This window comes from Dryobates pubescens, chromosome 14 (genome assembly GCF_014839835.1).
Source record: "Dryobates pubescens isolate bDryPub1 chromosome 14, bDryPub1.pri, whole genome shotgun sequence".
NCBI lineage: Eukaryota > Metazoa > Chordata > Aves > Piciformes > Picidae > Dryobates > Dryobates pubescens.
This window is the reverse complement of record NC_071625.1, coordinates 20071251-20086663: the sequence shown is the minus strand read 5'-3', so window position 1 is coordinate 20086663 and position 15413 is coordinate 20071251. Positions and strand designations below refer to the sequence as shown.

The window sequence follows — 15413 nt, the reverse complement described above, 5'->3', positions numbered from 1 at the left end:
TGGAGTCTAGGGACATGGTTCTGCGGCGGACTTGGCAGTGTTGTGTTAATGATTGTATCTGATGATGTTAGAGGTTCTTTTCCAAGCTATCACTTCCATGATTCTGTGACAAAGTGGGCTCTCCTGTACTTCTGTCTGAGATTTCTAGGTGATGTGACACAAGGTAGAAGTTAGATGTAAACAAGCTGTCATCTGGAAGTCATACTTTGTCTCAAGAACCAGCACTTCATCTCTATTAATACCAAGCAGTTGCACCTCTTTAGATGTACCTGCCGTGGCAGGGAGGTTGGACTTGATCTCCAGAGGTCGCTTCCAACCCCCACCATACTGTGATACTCTGATCTCCTGATTTCTGGTAGGTTTTTCTTCAAAGCAGTCAAACCAGAGCAACTAGAGAAAGTCACTCTTGCTGCACACTGCTGGGACTGAGATGATTTAGGCCATTGGTTTCCCAGGCTGTACTTTCCCTGACAGCAAACAAGCTTTTGCTGCCAGATGAACACATGATGTAAACATTGCTGATCCACCACAATTAGAATTTGGGGTTTTTTAAAATAGTTTCACAGTTCCTAGTTGGCTTCATTCTGAAGAGCTTCAAGCGAGTTTCACACCTTCTGTATCTTTTCTTTCACTCTCTATTTTGAGACAATAAAAGCAGGAAATATCTCGTTACATGCATGCTCCATGTTTTGTGCAACAGATTCTCAGGCTCTAATAATATTAAATGAAAAAACCCAGTATTTTTCAATGGGAATATAGAAGTTTGCCAAAATCTCTTCAGCTGATCATGAGATGTCTGCTGCACTTCAGACGAATTAATTAGTTAGGTTTAAAAATCTGAATCAAAGATTTTTTTCTCACAATAGTTCCCACCTGAACTGAAAGAACAAATTACTCAACTGCCTCATAACTCAACTGCCTTTTAAGGACCAAACTCCTGTGACAAACCATCTCCCACAATGCACTGTAGTCACCCCATGTAGCTGTGGCAGTGCAAAACGGAATATTCAGAGAGCAGAGTATTGCTCACTGAAATAAAGCAAATTGGAGAATCCTGCTGGTTTTACTGTCACATTTTTAGCATTCTTTTTCATTTTTTGGTAAGAACAAAACAACCATTGTGCAGGGCAGGAACAGAAAAACTTAGTCTGAGTTTTGGTGGTGCAGATGCTGGTTCCCAAACACAGGCAGGCATATGTGGTAGCCCCCCACCCCTGCAGTGGGTGACACTTCTTTGACTACTGCCAAATTCTGTGGACATCTGACAATTTGACATCTCTATCCTGCCGTTATCTGGGGTTAACATGCATGATGAATGTAGGGACTCAGTACACAAACCCTTCTTAATGTAAACAAAGGAGAACTCTGGCTTGTCAAAACTATCTAAACCCTTTGCTCCCAGCCTGGTTCAAGGTCAGTCACTTTATAGAGTGCCCGTTCTCAAGGGGATGAGATCATCTCTCAGTTTACTCTTTGGAGAAATTTTGGTTCAAAGTTTTTGAAGTTCAAATCCAGCCCATTCAGGTTTGTGCTGAACTACAGTACAAGGAACTCAAATTCAGAAACTGTGGTTTCCAGTTCCCAAAATTGATGTGTCATGGCATCTGTTCAGTTTAAACTGAAAAATATTAGGTACAGAAGCCATACACACCCTAAGGAGTCTTTCATTACTACACTGAAACCTGTTTTCACTGCATCTGTATTTACCATGTCAAAACACACCAGTTGCTCCTGATTGTATTCATGCATTATTGTTCTTCAAGGAAGCAGAGCTTAGTAGTTCTCTGGGAACTGTATAAATTCTTAAGGAATATTTTTGCTTTGCTGCACCTGCTCCTGGGTTTTACCATTTCATACACAGTCATTAAATTCTTGCTGTGCACAGGGCATCATACAGCATTAGCTGCCTGCTGTTTACTCAAGCACTCGTGACAAAAACCACAGCCATCCTATGCCAAAATATGTTAGACTCTGGTTAAAAGAGCATAAAATTTTAAAAAACACGTTCCCAGCAACAAGTTAAAAGTTCACCAGCTTAATGCCACTGGCTGAAGTTTTGATCAAGTTATGGCTGTAACAGCCAAGACTGAAAACAAGGCAGGCTTCTTGCATTATTAACTGAAGCATTTTGGTTAGCTCCCGGTTACAGGACATTCCCATTCACACACACACACACAAAGTTGACAAAAAGCCAGAGGAAGCCAAAACAGTGCAACACCTTGCAGAGAATCTAGACAGAAAGCTTCAGGTTGTCTTTGACCTCTTCCATAATGCTGCAACTGCATTTTCTAGGTTCAAAATGCAGTTCCTGTTTAAACAGAAAACTGAGGAGAAAAATGTCCAAACAACGTAGTTTGTAAATACTCCTATTTGTAGTCTACTGGGAGTCCTATTTTGGCTATGGGGTACAAAATCAGGTCTTTAGAATTCTAAACGGTGGGTAAAAGACTAAGCAATGGCAGTTTGCAAGTGTTTAATAGGAAAAACAATACACAATGGGAAGTTAACCAAGCCATCCTCCCTAGTGTAAGTGAAATCACTTGTTTCATCAGACCCAGTACGTGACTGTACCTCCACTACAAATGCCACTGTGAAGTTGTCTGAACCTCAGCAGCGCCTGGAAGCACGGACAGCAACTGTGCCTCTGTGCAGACGAGCTCACTGAAACTGACTTGCAAAGACTGAAACTGACTTGCAAAGTCTGGACACCAGTCAAGCCTGTGCTCTGCTCCAAAACCGACACAGAGCTGAGACACACAGGCAATACGCGTCGGAAGTCATTTTCCATAGGAAAAGTATGTGCCTTCGTTTCACAGCTGTTTTGCAGCCCATCTCAGTCTGCTGCTGCCAGGGAGCCTGGATCATGGCAGCAGCACCCAGCAGCTGCCCATACCATTAAGAAGGGGCTGGGGGAACAGCTCAGGGCACCCCGTCCGCTGCTCCCTCCCACCAGCGCACAGCCACCATCCCGCTAAAAACCACTCACTCCGCCGCCGGCAGCGCCCTGCTCAGAAGGAGGGGAATTAGACTTATGGATATGAAAAAGATAGGAACGGGGTGATGCAAGGATGCGCCCTCGAAGAGCCTGCGAGGCCCACGGGGGTTGATGGATGGGTGGGTGCATGGATGGAAAGATAGAGGAATAGGGAGGTGGATGGTTGGGGAGTTGGACAGATAGATGGACGCGTGTAGATCGGTGAGAGGGTAGGTGGGCAGAGGGACCCTCCCTTACCTGCTGCGGTACCCCTCTCCCGGCTCCACCGCCGCGCTCCAACCGCCGCCCGCCCGCCGCTGAGGGGTGGATTTATAGTCCGCGCCCCGCCCGCCGGGCGGCGCTGCCCGCTGCCTCCGCCACCGCCTCCCCGATGGGAGGACGGGGCGGGCCGCCGCCCGTTCAGGAGCTCCGTCTGTATCAGCCCGGGTCCCACGGTTCCCCCCGTAGTCCGCAGTCATTCGCGGCGGCTACAGCCTGGATGCCCGATCTGCCCAGGGTTCCTAAATGTAAACGCGGAAGCCCGGCGAACGCCCTCGAGCCCCGGTCCTCCCTTCCTCCAGGTCGCGCAGCCCAGCCGGAGAGAGGCTCACAGAGCTGAGATCCCGTTCCCAGACAAACTTTGGGAATAGGGAACGGCTGAGACCTGCCGCCCTGCTTCCCGAAACTTTACCATTCCGGGAAGAGGTTTCACACAGTTTGGTGACGAGAGGCAAGTTGTGTGCAAGGGATTTGTCCAAGGACTGAAAGAGTAGAAGTCGTAGTAAGGTCTGGTCACAGGAAGGTGACGGTTGAGTCCTGGCATAGGTCACCAAAATCATGCAGGCATATACACTACAGCGTAAATATAAGTCTCTTTACCAGACAGTGAAGTACAAAATCATGTGCTCATACATTAACATAAGCACTAGGGAGAAGGTGTAATTGCAGTAGAAAGCAAACAATGCCTCCACAGATTTCTGATCAAGTTCAGAAGGTGCAGTGGGTGCTGCAAGTGCTGTGTGAGTTTCCCAGCGAGTAGCTCTTTGGCAAGAAGCGCAGCTAATCGTTTATTCCAAAATGAGGCCCTAGCCTGCTGAGTAAAGAACGTCTCTATATACACAGCTCTGTGTGCAGCCACCCGCTAAGGGGAGGGTTAAGCTGTGACAACCTCAGCTACTTCTTCCGTGCCTTCTCTGTAAAACACACTTAACCCTGTGTGTATGATTTCACTTAACAACCTCATTTTTATGGCAGGTTATTGTGACCCAAACTGATGAAATCCACAGCATATTATCATTCTCCCTCATGCAGAGGCCTGAAGAGGAAATGAGGAATTCCTAAACCTTTGAAACACTCTTAAACTCTCTGCCTCTGTTTTCTTGGCTATATAATAAGCTTATCAAGTCTAGTCAATAAAAGCTTGCTGCTGTTCAAATGCCTATTAGCTTCTGTCCTCCTAACCCAGCTTCTGCACCTGAGTCAGAAAGTGCTGCTTTCAGAGAAAGAACCCTGGAAGATTGGTGCCTTTTTCATCACAAAATGTCCAGAGACCATATTGTGCAGCAATATCTCTGAAAGATTTCTAAGTGTAGAATAAAGGAAATTTCTTATCATATTTTCTTACCTTTGATTATTTAATGTCTGCAAGAATGAAAAGTATTTCTAAAACAACAAAGAGAAGTACTTGTTATTTTAAGACGCAGTGCAGCTCTCTGTGTGTTTTTTGGGGGGGTGGAGGGGAGGGGTGGGGAGAGGGACCGAGGGAGGTATTTTCATCATAAATGGTCTAATCTTTTTCCTACTTATTTTTAACTGTTAGGCCAGGAAACCAATTAAACTATCATAAATAATTTAATTTGTAACTGAGCCTGTTGTGAAGTAACATTCAAATTTACCTCATCAAATCATTGGCTTGCTCTGTTTGTTATGGAAGATCTGTCTCGCTCAGTGGCTCCTAAAGTTATGGAACAAGTGCAAATGCTAGAACAAAAAGATGGGCTTGACTAATTTTCCAAGGGATGAAGCATTTCTTCATTTGATCATGAAACAAAATCCTAGCTCAGAAACATTCAGTCCTTCAGAAAACAAGTCTGGGTCAGTGTCTGAGCTGTGTGGTTTGGCCTATCCTCAAGCAGTTTTTCAGTCTGCTGTACTTGGCTGCTTCTTGGGGAAGGGGCCTAAAGCTCCAGAGATTCAAGTGGAATGAACTGTTCCCTTTGCACTAAATGCAGACTTTTTGCAGTTAAAACAAGTACTGAGTTTGGAACAAACTCCAGTTCTCCAGAACTGGAAAGAAGTGCTTTCTTTTGCTTCGGCCTTTCAGTTTATTTGTTATTTAAATCACATGTAGTGTTGGATTCAGAAATGTTGGAGACATCAGGCAGAAGCCCCCAAGAGTCAGCAGCTGCTAGCCCATGTGAGCAGGAGAACCTGGAAATGTGGGCTTCCAAAATGAGCCTCCACTAGCTCTAGCACTCTACCCAGCTGTTTTGCTAGTTATGACAGAGAATAACATGGTGATTTACAGAGTCCTTTTCAGGGTGGCTGGTGGATTGCAAAAGAGAGTGAAGTCATTCAAAAAAATCCAAGTTAGGAAGTATTTTCACTATGTGAAGATGTAATTTCTGAAGCTTGTACTCAGAGAGCCAAATCCTGCCGTGTGCCAGAAAGGATCACAGCTTAAAGCTTGGGAAAAATCATTTCCCTCTGCTTGAAAAAGTCTCAGAAAAAAAGGTAGGGAAAACAGGAATTTCAAGGTGGCACTGCTGACAATGCAACAGCCACTGCCTCAGTGAGTTTTCAATCTGTGCTGGGCTGCACAACTGCTCACACCACATTCCCATAGCAGCTGAGTGGCTCATGTACCAGTATTTGTACGTGCAGAGACGTGTGTACTTTAGGAACTGCTATGCTAGGGAGACAAGCTGCCACCCACACGGGCCCACTGAAAACCTGACGAGTACTTCTACTGTAAATATTATTTCACTTAATAAACCAGTCTTGTGCAGCTGGCATGCACTTGTTCTTTTCAGAAGAGCATCTCTGTAAGGGGTGTCAGCCGAGCCATAGGTGTCCATTCCTGTACTAGTGAATGGGCTGTTCAAATTAACCTGAAAGCACAACCTCTCTCCAGTGCTGTCTGTGGCTTTCACTTGAGAACACAGCATAGGTCTCCAAGATTTTTAAGAGTAAAGTAAACAAGTGCTTGATTTGCTGGTTTTTGGTGGTTTTTTTTTACTAAAATGGATTATTGTAGGTTTACATGCACACAAAAACACATTTGCACAAAGGAGGGAAATGGCATGTTTCCATGCTGGAAATCATGTATGTTGAGCAGAAACCTGCCTATGTGTTCCAATACCTGGCAGTAACAGTATTTCAGCATTTAAATAGCACTTTAAAGCCATTAACTAATCAATACTTGCAAAGCTCCAGGGGAAAGAGGTGGTGCAAATTAAGAACCACCAGATTAGGGATCTCAACCAAAGTCCACTGAAGGGTAGCAATTCTATCTATTTTGATGCTATGGAAACAGATTTTAATTATGAGATTTAATTCTTCTTTCCTTTGACATAATGTATCTTGCCATGACAGCATTAACCCAGGAAATTTCAGTGGTTGTGCTGCAGCAGCAGAGAAGGAAAAAGAGTTGAATAAAGTAAAAGCACAGCATTATTTTTTTGAAAAATAAAACCTTGTGCATTTCTTTATAAAGGTCCTTGCACACTGTTTACATTTAAGCAGTGGTAATATTATTAGTCACTGTAAAAGTAACTGGGCGTTCCCTTGTTCTCACTAACAATACAGCAGGGATAATTTTGGATTAGGCTACATGTTTTATGAAAAATATACTTGATGTTTGCTGGTTCATGTCAAAAGAATTCCCTGTGTGACCTATTAAGCATCACACCCCATCCACTGGGAATTTTATTCTACTACAGCCTTTTGTTGTTGCCTTTGGACCCCTTGATGATGCTGACATTTAGCCATACGGATCGGTCCTTCCAAAAATTATCCGATGCACATTTGAACCAAGGGTCCTGACCTCAGTTAAAAATATAAATAAATATCACCAGAGATTGCAGATTCACATGGCCTTGTCAGAGATTTCCCTAATATTATTCATATCCCCACATTAAGTACTTACTTCCAGTTTGGAAAATGTTTTTGGCAGGTTTAGCTGGTTCAGTAAAAGCACAGATATAGGGTGAGTCATTTAGTTAGTCTTGCAATATGAGCTTCCTGCCATTTGCAAAGGAAGTGGACTTTTCAAATGTATCTGAGAAGATCAGGGTTTATCCCTAAGTTCGTTTGATGAATGGAGAGGGTGGTTTGATTTTTTGTTTGTTTGGTGTATTTTGTTTGGCTTATTTGGTTGGTTGGGGGTTTTGGTGTGGGGTTTTTTGGGGGGGAGGGGTTGCTTTGAACATGTATGTCCCATCAGAAGTTTTTTTGCTGTTGTGTGTTACCAAAGGGAACAGTTTTTCAGGAAGTTCTGCTAATTGGAGTGGACTCTATGAGCTAAATTCACATCAGGACTCCATCTACAAGTGACAGGGCTGCCTGACCCACATTTGCCACTCAGGCTGTGGACAACTAAGTGCCTAAGAAGTGGGTTTCTGACAAGTCAACATGATGAGTGGTAAATATTAAAGCTGGCCAAGAGAAAAAGCTAAGAGAGACAAGGTCTAAAATAGGTTTTATGTTTATTTCCACATAAGGTTTTCAACTGTGAGTTCTCTCCAAGAGACGAATACCAATGGTCATTGAGTGCGTTCTCTAGCAGCACCTTACAGTTCATGATCCACACATAGTTCAGGCATCTGAGGGACTTGTTTTCGGATACCTTACTTTTTCAGCTGCATTTGAGCACAGCTATTCTGCTTACCAGGAAAGAGCCTTACCCACAATCTGCTGGGTGGTATACCCATTGCACAATATTTTGCTTGCAGTTTCTCCTATTGGAATGTTTTGTGAAAATAGCAAAAATTCACCAAGCCATACAAGAAGTAAGAATTTGGCTCTGCAGCTCACAGATGACATTGCAAAGCCAGGGAGATAGTTTCATATCCCAGCTACAGTCAAAAGGCAAATTGGGACTTGCTGCACACTTCCATCCCTCCTCCAAACAGAAAAAGCTCAAGTTGTGATACCTAGATTAAAACCTGTCTCTCACACCAAAAGTTCACAGGAAGAGTTTCCACTTTAAAAGCTGGCTTTTGTGCAAAGATGAAGCCATCAAGGAGTCTCTGAAACACAATGGATGAAATCCTAGCTGCAGTTTCAGCTAGGATCTAGAGAAAGTCCTTCTCTCAGGGTGGCAGTGGTTTCACACACACAGAGTGATAAAGAAAAGTGCTTCCTGATTTGATTGCAGTGTAACAGGAGTTTTAAAGGTCTCAGTGAACCTGCATTTTTGAATAAAGAGATTCAGGTGAATTCAACTTGAACATTCACCACACTCAAAGTGTAATGCACTGCTGCTAATTATCTGTCCTGATGAAACCTCAATTTCATAGAATCATACAAACATTGAGGTTGGAAAAGACTTTTAAGATCATAGAGTCCAACTCAGATTATTTTTCTGTGTTGTGCCTCTTTGTTAACTTCTTGTCACTGGGCAGAAGCAGCATTACAGCACTGTGCACTATGGTCTGTGAAGATCCCTGAACTTTCTGATGGCCCCAGCAGGACGTGCACAGTAACCAGACTCTCGCCGACCCTCGTGTTTGCCCAGCGTTCTAAACAGAAAGCTATTTGTGGCTGCTGGGAGATCACAAAATTGATTTTATGGGTACCTGATAGCCTTCTGCATGAGTTTATTTAGTTCTGCTGGGGGAATATTATACTCTTCTAGCCTGTCCATCTGCAAACACACATGTACACACCTGTATGTGCAGTCATATAGACATTGTTTCTTTAGGGATCTGCACTAAGCACAGATAAACCCTGTAAGTTCCCTATACAGATGTAGCTTTACTGAGATGGAGTGGGATTTTTTTAATTTTTTTATTTTTTTTAATTCATATTGATTCTTTTCATGGTCAGCTAGAAGCAGCCAAGGAAGTAGAGAGACCTGTTTTAACTGTGGACTAAAAGCAATGTCATAAACTTACGTATCAGTCAGAGGCAGGAGAAATGAAAAGCTGTAAAAAATTGGAAATGAGGGGAGATTTTCCTCAGCTTTCACAGACGTAGATAGCCTTCTCCATTCCATTTCCAACAAGAAATTGCAGTTATCAGAAAGGGTTTGCTCTTGCAGCTAGTTAGGAAGCACTGCCTTCTTGAACTTTTTCTTTCTTTTTGAAAATGACTTGCAAGAAGACAAGATACACAGGTCACTAATTCAATTTCTGAAGCATTCTGAGTTTAACAGAGCCCAAATGATGGTTACAGATGGTCGTTTACAGTTTCTGGCATCTGTAGTCCTCCCTCATTCTGCCTAGCTAATACCTTGGGGTGCCAGGACTCTCCATGCCCACTCAGATAGTGGGGAGAATCTGGCCATCAATTGCAATAGCTCTCCTCTGTTCCCAGTGCAATGCTAGGTTTAAAGAATTACTTTTAAATTGTGTCTTTTCATATAAGCTGCTTTCACATACTAGGAAATGGGGATTCTGTGTACTCAAGCATCACAAAGATAACGCTGCTCACATCCACCCTGGAGGCAGAGCATTAGGGATGTTCATACACAACTCACTGGGGAGCTACCCATGTTGAATTTTATAGTTATTCTCTGCCTAACTCTCCAGCCTATCCAGGTCTTGCTGGATGACAGCACAGCCTTCCGGTGTGTCAGCCACTCCTCCCAGCTTTGTATCAGCAGCAGACTTGCTGGGGGAACACTCTATCCCTTCATCCAGGTTATTGATGAATATATTGAACAGGACTGAAGCCAGTACTGACCCCTGGTGAACACCACTCGTTACAGACCTCCAACTAGACTGTGCTACGGATGATAACCCTCTGAACTCTATCTTTCAGCCAGTTTTCAATCTGCCCCACTGTCAATTCATCGAACTCACACTTTCTAAGCTTGTCTGTGAGGATGCTGTGGGAGATGGTGTAGAAAGCCTTGTGAAGTCAAGTTAGACAATGTCCAGTGCCTTATATTTCTTTGTAGCATCCCTACATACTCTGGCAAGGTTCCTGTGTTGCCCCCAAGTGGTGAGTCCCTTTTCCCACATAGTGTGATCACAGGACTTGGAAGACACCATGACATCTCCTGATTTGGTGCGAGTCACAACAGGCAATATGCCTGCAACTCCTGCACTGACCAGGGCAGAAGGCGCAAAGTGCAGTTTGATGTCTTTGAATCTCTATGGTCATTATTTGGCTGAATAAAATTGCAACAAAACTGAAGTACAAATGCTCCACTCTTTCTCTTCAGTCTCCATTTCTAGTTATATTCTTAAAGAAGTCCCTTGACTAGCTAGAAATCTGGAAAGTACTTCACCCCTGTCATCTATTTCTCCCACTCACTCTGAGATGCTCTTATACATACAAGGCACAAGTACAGGTGTGTGAACCAGAATCCTTCCCATTCCATTTTTCAGAGCCTCTCTGAAGGAACACCAACTCATATCTGAGGTGAACTTTTGAACCCACCAAGGCTGAGATAGGTTGAATTCAAGCAAAACAGGCTGGTGAGTGCCTTTAGGTTTGAGGAGCAGCTATGCAAGTACAAGTTAGAACTCTGTCCTCACTTATGTCTGATAAGGAAGCACTGGTAAAAGACCTGATTGTTGTCTAATCTTCCTAACATAGTAATGTCATGTGCCCTCTGTTTGAAAATGCACTTTAAAGTATATATCCTTTTGCCCTGAGCACACATTTACATAGCAGTTAACACAGCCAAGCTATTAAAGAAAAGAAAGTCTGGTTCTGCAGGACCTTAAATGATGTGTATCACTTGTGAACAGTTAGAAGGCTACAGCCATTTTCTAAAGGTTTTTTGTTTGTTTGTTATAAATGCTGCTCTTGCAGCTTAGAACCACAGTCAAAGAATCACAAAGTGATTTTGTTGGTTGGCACTATGTACTAAGAGCTGAACACACCAACAGATCTAGGACTACCTGAAACCATGTTCATGGTCTTGGGCTCCTGGGCATTAAATACAAACACCTATGAAACAAATATCACATGTTTCTCCCCTGTCTTGTCTTCAGGCAGACAGGAGGGAAGTTGGCTCACTTCATGCAGATTTTAAAGAGCATGCCACAGAGGAGATAAAAGCTGGCCAGCAGTTTTTAATTGTTGTCTGGTTAAGAAGCCACTTTAGGCATCATTTGACAATGACTGGGTGTGTAGCCTTAAGACAAAGTAATAAAGGGAATAATGACAGGATGAGAGCAATAGGTAATCTCTTGCAGCAAAACTGGACATGCTCTTTTTGCCAGCCATTTCAAAACAGTTGCTCAGAATCAAACTGCCAGCTCTAAATCAGCAATTCATTCATTTAATAGCTTTAAAAGCTGTTCCCTATTAAACAAGACACGGCAAATCTGTTTCAGATTAGTAAATCAAATGAGTCATAAAAAAAAAAAATCCTACTTTGTTGGTTTGTACAAGCTGCATCTCAAACAGATGCTGTGTCCATACTGCTAAATATGTGAAGGGCCAAAGCCCAGTCCCTGGCCCTGACACTAAGTGGTGTGGCCTGGCTCAGGCTTCATGTCTTAGGACCAGTGCTCTGCAGCCGTCTGACCCCACACACATTGTATGGCACTTGGCCCTGGCTCTGTGTTACAAGCAATGTCCCTGTGGTCCTTAGACAAGATCATTAAGAGTTTTTATGTGTATTTGCATTCAAAGGCTCTGAAATAATCTTTGGGTGGTGTTGCAACCAGCAAGAGTGATGTTTTTATGACACAAATCTAAAGGGATGCATTGCATGCCCCAGGGTATGCCTGGAGCCATATGAGCATGCAGGAGTATTCAGAGCCTGATGACACAGCCTTGGGGGACTGTGTAGTGTGTTGTGTGGTCTTGTCCATGCTGCCTAGTGACAGCACCTGGGAAGAGGCCAGAGCAGAGCCAGGAAGCAAAATAGTAATTGTGTGTGTGTGCAGTCAAGGGGCTGGGTGTTGAGCTTACTCCATGTTCTGTTTTAGCCTGCACTTACCTAGAGGAACTGAGCAGGCTCCTCTGTAGATTTTGTCATCATATGCATCCAGCTAGAGCTGGACACTGAACAGAGGATAGTCTCTGAAACATCTCAAGCCCTGAGTGCTCCTCAGAAACTTCTCACTAATGAAGAATTGTAGCAGGTGAAGCACCACCTCTGCCAGCAGCCTCTGGGTAGATGGAAAACACTGGAAAAAACAGCAGCATTTCAGCTTCTATCTGCCTGAAATTCAGTGACAAAAAGAAGATAGTAGCTTTATTTCTCACAGGAGCTGGAAGTTTTGATGTGTTGATCAGCTTTCAGCTAACTCAAGAGCAACTCTGGAAGATTTTTATAAGAAATACACAAATACTCTATAAAGAAAGCTATTGTATTGCTATCAGAAAGAAAACATGAAAGGAAAATTAAATTCTCAAAGTACCACAAAATGGAGAGCAGCTGCAGTCCAAATCATACCTCACAGAAAGCTTTTTCTAGCAAAAATAAAGAGGAACTTTACTGCAGGAAACCTCCAGCTAGTGAAACCAGCAGAGATGAGTGATTGTTAGGTGGATATCTGTCATCTCCAAAATTGCATGTCAATTAGTGGCTGTTCCTGACAGTTGGAGAAGGGCTGCTGATGCAAAGACTGGCTATGTAAATGAAGAGAGTGTGGTGAATATGATATATGTTGTCTCAAATAACATTTTTGACACCATTGCTCACAGAAAAGTGTGGTAAGAGTGTGGCTTGTTAAAAGGCTGCACTGCTAGAGTTAAAGTGTGTAATAGTCAATGGCTTAACATCCAGCTGAAGGCCAGTAACCAGTGGAATGTGACAGTGCTCTGGTATTGTTCAATGTTTTTATCAATGATTTGGGTGATGAGACCAGGGGTGTGCATCCTGCAGCAAATTCAAGATGATACTCATTGAAGAAAAGTGATTAATGTGCAAAAATTTGTTCCAGTAGGACTGTGGGAAGTGTGCGAACTGTGCCAATAACTAGAATAAACCCATGCATCAGTACAGACTGGGAACTGAGAGGAGGAAAGGGAATCTGGGGCTTGTGGTTGATGCCAGAATGAGTAAGATGCAATAGTCAGCTCCCATTACAAGAGCTACAAATTTTACATCAAGTTACATGAGGAGAAGTATGTCCAACAAATCCAGGGAAATTATTGCCTCCTTTACTCATCCCTGATGAAAATGGCTTTACACCTACCAGGATGTCAAGAATCTTAAAAAGCTCAGGAAAGAGCTGTAAAGATAGTTAAGGGGCATAGAGTGCCTTGAAGGAGAAGGTAAAGAATTTGGGCTTGTTTAGTCTTGGTCAGAGGAGGCTCAGGGGTAGTCTAATAGCAGCCTACACCTATCTGAAAGAAAACTGGATGTACAATGAGGCCAAATCCTTTTCAGTAGTGAAAGAGAATATAATGGGGCAACAGCTACAAGTTGTATCTCGATGGGAGTGAGATTAGATGGAAGTTTAAGACACTAATATAAAACTAAGAAAACAAAAATCAGCTCTGCTCAGTGAAAGTCACAGGTCCACAGGAAAGCTAATATAAGAAGGGAAAGGCTAGATCACAGCAACATTGTGATTGCCACGGTAAAACAGTGAACAATGAAATGTTCTTGTCTGAAATGCTACAGTGCAGCATGTCCCCTGGAGAAGGAGGCTTTGAGTTTTAACTTCCCAAGGAGGTTAAAGAGGCATAAGGTCTTAGTTACTATAATGTTTTGAATTAGCAGTGAATGGAGTTACCTCGTGCTCAAAGGGTAGATGGTGCTTTTTCTAAAAGAGAATCAAATGTGTATCTTGCAAGATCAACCAGAGTACTAAGAGAGAGGAATTATCTAGGTTTAGACATATCTGTGGAAAATGTCAGGATTTTTTTCCTACAGAAGACCAGTACATACAACATTTAATGTCACTGCTAGACTGAACAAAACTAGCCTCTACCGAAAATATCTAGAGAATGATTTTCAGGCAATTTTGGAAGAACTGTGATTGTTGCCAAGTCACATCTTAATGTTCAGTACAAGTATCTAATAGAGCAAACATCTGAGGTTTACTGTGAGCAAGTTAACCTCACTTAAAACCTCTAAACACCACATTTTGTTTTGAACAAATATTTGATCAGCACTGGAAGAGTTACAGCTAAGGGTGGGCTTTAGATCAGAAAACATTAAGGTTGTTGGTAGGGGCTAGCTGCACAGCTCATTTCCAGATACAGTCACCATGGGAAAGGAAATAGCTCAGAATGGAGAGCACAAGTTGGAGCAGGAAGGAATTCAGGTGAATATGCTGAAGACAAGGACATCACAACCATTGAAGACTGTCTTGAGCTGTCCTGGGAGGCATCCAGTGAACAGACACAGCAAAAATTCCTAAGGCTTGATGCTTTTGCCAAAAGTAGAGGTTAAGCAGAGTAAGAAGGAAGAACCAAAACACTGTTATGAGTAGCTGGGAAAAAATGCATCTTCAATGCCTACTTGTGTTTATTAGCAAGGATGCAAAAGTCCTTCTAGTTTCTATCCTAAGACAGGCTTGATAGAAAACATATTAGTCAGACATATAATTTGTCTTTACACCATAGCATTCTACATGGCTGGTGGTGAACGTCAGTGATCACAGCTCTGTAGGCATGAGCTCCCAGAGTTTGCAGTGAAATACATGTGCACACATGCAGCTGCTCATCTTTGGTTATGGGTACATCTGAGCTATCAGACCAGAGATTTGAGAAGAATGATTAATATCAGCTTCACCCTGGGAGAACAGTATGCACATGCTGAAACAAAACATTTTGAGCTTTCAGGTCTTGTATCTGAGAAGACTGTGCAACACTTCGTGTCCCTTCAGCTCTGAAAGACCCTGAGCAAGCTGATAAGGGATGACTTGAAGGAGCTTTGTTACTGAATGTAAGGTTTCCTGTTTAGCATGTTTTCCCTGATGGAATGCATTTATTGTGTTGTTTGTCCCATACATCATATCTTATTTTCATTTCAGAAGCAGATTTTTTTACAATTATTAAAATTTAAAAGACAAAAAAGATCTGTTGCAGTTTATATGGTAAATTTTCAAACATGGTATCTCAAGCCACATTTGAACAGAGCTTCAGAGCCCTCTTGTTAGAAACTTACATAAGTCCTGAGAATAATCCCTAAGTCAGAATCGAAGCCTTGATCATAGCTATGCTGTGAAAAGCATAAAACTGTCTGCAGTAGTATTTGAAACTGATTTATAGTAAATTGAGGAACATGCCTTAAAGAACATTATTATGTCACGTGGACAAAATCAAAACCCTCTAACTGGATTCTTTGTCTACAGAA

The 15413-nt window shown here is 42.7% G+C and overlaps 1 protein-coding gene across 2 annotated transcripts in view; it reads right to left on the bottom strand.

Moving 5' to 3' along the window:
• The window catches only part of NDRG1 (N-myc downstream regulated 1), a 68289-nt gene that overhangs the window by 35954 nt on the left and 16922 nt on the right, over nucleotides 1-15413 (bottom strand). The window contains exon 1 of one of the 2 annotated variants that reach the window (XM_054167128.1): nucleotides 3233-3336. The exons of the other annotated variant lie outside the window; for it this stretch is intronic. The gene's annotated coding sequence lies outside the window, so the exon portion shown is untranslated. Of the gene's footprint in view, nucleotides 1-3232; nucleotides 3337-15413 lie in introns of those variants that run through there. 2 annotated transcript variants of the gene reach the window in all.